Source organism: Erinaceus europaeus, chromosome 11 (assembly GCF_950295315.1).
Source record: "Erinaceus europaeus chromosome 11, mEriEur2.1, whole genome shotgun sequence".
Lineage (NCBI taxonomy): Eukaryota > Metazoa > Chordata > Mammalia > Eulipotyphla > Erinaceidae > Erinaceus > Erinaceus europaeus.
Genome location: NC_080172.1, coordinates 88,333,084 through 88,337,918, shown reverse-complemented (window position 1 = coordinate 88,337,918; position 4,835 = coordinate 88,333,084). Strand labels below are relative to the sequence as shown.

Here is a 4,835-nt window from a genome sequence, read left to right as displayed (position 1 = left end):
GCTCCTAGAGGCAAGAAATGCCCTTTCACCTGCTAGGCCTTGCCCTTTGAGGCAAGAAATGTTCCCCTTGGAATCACACTGGTTATTGCTGCTCGCCTATTCTGTTTTCCATGTCTTATGCCAGTTCTTTTGAAAACGCCTGTACAATATAGGTTTCTGTTCACCCCACAATCCTGATACTATGGTCATTAGTTAAAAAGAAAGGGGGAATTGTTGGTATGCTTCTAAAAACCCCTTCTGTTTCATTAGTTTAATCCCCCCTGCTTAACACTATTCTATTTACATAACCACTTCATTCTATTTACATAACTGCTGTTAACAAGCACCACCCTCCCTCCAGGGCATTGGTGGTTCAGTGGTAGAATTCTTGCCTGCTCTGCCCCCTCTCCTTGTCATACCCTGATTTTCACCAGTCACTTTTCTCTCCACCCTCTCTGTGTCGCATCCTGTTCCCACCCTACTGGGCTAGTATATTTATAAGGACAAGATTGTTTGTAGTTTTTAGTTTAGCTTAGCTTGGTATAGATTGCGCTGCATCCTGCATGAATAAAGAGATACTGCCTACAGCTCAACCATGAGTCCCGGGTTGTCTGTTACCCACCCGTGAAGCCAGCCTGTCGAAAACAACATTTTTCAAAAAATTACATTATCATTTCACATTAGTATGTTAGATAAAAAATTATTGCCCATTATATTCACCTCATTATGCAGGTAAAGTGGGAGACAGAATAAAATTCCTACAAGAAACCTGAATAACAACTATAACAACATATGATTTTTCATATCATTGCTTGTTAGTATCTAGTTTCCATAACTCATTAATACGCTCTTTAGATTATGTCAATTTTCTGCTTAGACTCCTTCAATTTTTTTTATAATATCACCAGAAAGTATTGTTTCATTACCCTGATAATAGCCTCCTGCAAACTTGTCCCTTTGTGCTTTACAATATAAAAGACAACTCAGGAGGGTATTTAAATTGAAATTAAATTATTTAAAATTGAGTTGAAATTAAATGATAGTTTCTCCACTGCACTGGCTACACTTCAAGTGCTTCAGCTGGCTTGAGATTAGTGCATTTGTCCAAACTGGAAAATGCTCATCATCACCGAAAGATCTCTCTGATAGCCTTACTCTGTATTTGTTTTAGAGTTATTATCTGTCTCTCCAGAAAATTATTAATCTTGCCAAATTATACTCGTTGAATCCTCTAACATTTTATAAAATATGTTATTGCTCCCTCCTCCCCTTTTCTTGCCTCCAGGGTCATCGCTAGGGTTCAGTGGCAGCACAACAAATTCACTGCTTCTGGAGACCACATTTGTTCATTGGATAAGACAGAGACTAAAAAGAGAGGGGGAGATAGAGAAAGACAGAGACAGAGAGACACCTGCAGACCTGCATCACTGCTTGTAAAGTGAATCCCTTGCAGGTGTGGAGGTGTGGAGACTAGAGTTTTAAACCAGATACCTGTATGGGTTCTTGCACTTCTTACTTTGTGAACTTAACCCAGCATGCCACCTCCTGCCCCTCCTTTCTGTTTCTCTATAATCATTTTTGTTCAGTTTAATACTTGGCTTGGGAAGTTTCTAGTACTTTAGTAATTCACATATTTATTCATATAAGATGTGTGGAGTTTTGCATTTGTGCACATGTATGTGTATGTGTGTGCATGTGTATTGATACCAGCAGTATATTATGTGTTGGGGAGACAAAAATAAGAAATATATTATTTTCCCTGTAAGAAGAAATGCAAAGATGACAACTAGTAAGTGAGTACAGATGATAGCTGTTAATACAGACACAGGCGATGAATGTTTTGGGAGCAGGTGCATACCAGAAAATGTAAAGGAATCAGTAATAATTTGGTGTAAAATGTGGAGCAAAATAGAAGGTTAGTAAATGCAGGAGATTTGAGGACAGTAGAGTTAACTGAGACAGTATGGTCCAGTTGAGAATCATACACTATTAGCTACAACTAGATTCTAGAACAATAGTAATTTGACTACAGAAGATATGGGGACCCAAAAAGTAGTGGGATGGAGAGGGAGAAAATTCAAAGAGGAGACGGTATCTGAGGCTCTATGGTGGAGCATGATGACAGTTTGAGATACACTGAAGCTTATCATGGGGGACTGTGGAAATGTACCCTCCTGACAACTGAAGTCGAAAAAAAATCTAGTTTATTAAATAAACTAACTCAAAATTAACTAAAGGACACTAGTAGTAGAGAGAAATTTTATGCTGGCAACTTCAATTCAGCAGAAAACTAAGGAAATTCATGAGTGGCAAGTGTGATAATCCCATAAAAATGCTAGTTAGTTGTACATTTTATTACCATAAGTAACTGCTAGGCTAGCGTCATGGGAGAGAGACCAGGAACTTGTGGCGGCACAGTAATACGATTCTTTATTCATGCTGGAGATCCAGAGTCGGGTGAGAGCACAGCATGTTAAACCACATGGTGCCAAACCACAATGACTGTTGTCTGCCTCCCCCTGTGTGCCTGCCCTCCTCTAGGTTGAGACCCTGAAGAAGAAGGGAGAGAAACCAGAAACAGAAGTGACTTTATAGGATAAAACTGGAAGTGGCAAGTCAGAAACTGAAATGGCTAGGAAAAGGAGGTAGAGAAAGGAAAAAGGCACACTGGGAACTTCCTTAGCAACTGTTGCTAAGGTTTTAACTGGTGGGATTAATGTTACCCTGCAGGCAGGGAGGGTCTCCAGGTAGAAAGAAGATACATCAAAAGCAGGGGGGGCTGGCTTAATACCCAACAGTAACATGTAAAATGTATAATTGTTGAGCTTTGATCTTCCCCCATTAAAGTCTTAAACTTTTTTGTGTTTGTGGAAGTCATATTTGTGGACCTGCGAGGTGACATAACAGGGGAGAACTTTACAAAGTGAGTTTTTCAGTTTGATCCACAGTACCACACATGTCAGAGTGATAATTTGGTTTTTTCTCATTAATAAATAGATAATTTAAAAGAATGAAACTTGTCTTACTTGCCATTGAATTTTACTTCCTAGTATGGTCTTATCATAAAAGTTGATGCTTAATAAATGTTTAATAAATAAATAATAGATGAACCTGAAACTCACAGATAGTATAGAAATCATTTATAGACCACTTATTAGATTATATATTATCCTAAGTATAAAGTTTTATGTACATTATAATTCTCATTTCTGAAATATTGTAACTATTAGTAAAATAATATCACCCTTTTACAATAGAAGACACAACTCTAAGGAGAGTCTAGATGACATAGAATAGACAATATATAATGAGCTGAAAATTGAGGACTATTTTTTCTCTTCCCCATATTTTTAGTATTTTGCTATAATGAATTGCCTTTTATCTTTTAAGTATGCAAATTCCATGGGAAAATATATCTATAATACATAAGTTTCATTTATATTCGAATAGTGGCAAATGACTTGATTAACAACCACTTACAAAAATCTTTATGTTAAAATATAATAACAAAAGCTCCTGTTATACAGGAATACATGCTAATCATGCTAATGTGAGAAGAATCACTTAAACAGATAAATTATACCCAGGAACACACACACACACACACACACATATATTCAAAATGAGTACAATTCAAAAGACTTAAAAATATGTAAAGACTTGTTTAAGACTTAAAAATATGTAAAAATTAACCAGTAAGGAATGGTTAAGTCACTCAAATACCTTAGCACAATACAACACAGGTATTGAAAAAAAAGATATTTTAATATTACATGACATTTTTGGTTAAAAATCAACAGAAGAAGTGAAATAAAATTAGAAAGTTTGTTGGGCTTTTTTTCCATGTAAAAATGTTTTATTATAATTCTATAGACTAGGGAGAATATCCATTTTATATAATGTGCATAAAAATAGTTGCACTTGTGCTCACTTCTGCAGCACATTACTGGAATTGCAATGATACAGAAAAAATTAGAATGGTCCCTGTGAAGGATGACATGCATATTCATGTAGCGTTCCATACTTTTTACCATTTGATACTGCATCTACTGATTTCAACCAAATCAGTGCAACTGTGCCACTTTGACATGTTTCACTTTGGACAGTATCCAGAGACACCAAGCCTGGGATGTCAACCCTCCATGTCCAATACTCTGATGAGAACTTTACGGGCTCATAGGACTTTCCTTAGTCGCATTTTGGGTGACACACTTCATAACAAAGTTACAGAGCTATATATAGACCAGGGCCCACAGGAAAGGGCACATTATGCACATGTATTCATTAGTTAGGGGGAAAATATAAACCTTAAAGAAAAATTTTCAATTGTCTACAATGACACAATAAGTGCAGCAAGCAAGTAGAAAGACCTAAAAAAGACAACATCAAGTACTTAATCAAGTAGTTTCTACTCACACTTAGACAGTCTCCTCATCTACTCCCTATTTCAGTTCCCTCTATCACTCTAAGATTAATCTTGTCAGATAAAATTAGGACTACAAAAGCTGGATAAGGGCAAGAGACAATCATACATTTATAATGGCCCTTTTGGTGACTACCAGAACACTCCATCACCTGGGGGCCCTAGTCAGGGAATCCTAGGATTCCCACACAGCTATGATGGGCCTAGACCTCTAACAGATCCTTCAGTACACCATCACTGGTTATCTCCATCAGGAACAACATCATAAACCCTCTTGTGGGTCTCTGTGTAGAACAACAATGGAACTGCCCCACCAGAGTGGCAAGATAGTTTACCTGGAAAGTGTACTTATTTTACCATGTACAGTACCCAGTTTCAAGTCTAAACTTCATTGCCCATTTGGAAATCTCTGGTGCAATGATGTCTCTCTATT

At 37.1% G+C, this 4,835-nt stretch overlaps 1 non-coding gene across 1 annotated transcript; it reads left to right on the top strand.

Moving 5' to 3' along the window:
• The first annotated feature begins 3,902 nt into the window (after positions 1-3,902).
• LOC132541578 (U6 spliceosomal RNA) lies at positions 3,903-4,007 on the top strand. Its single transcript, XR_009552719.1, has one exon. It is a non-coding gene; the product is annotated as a U6 spliceosomal RNA (small nuclear RNA).
• Positions 4,008-4,835: the final 828 nt, after the last annotated feature.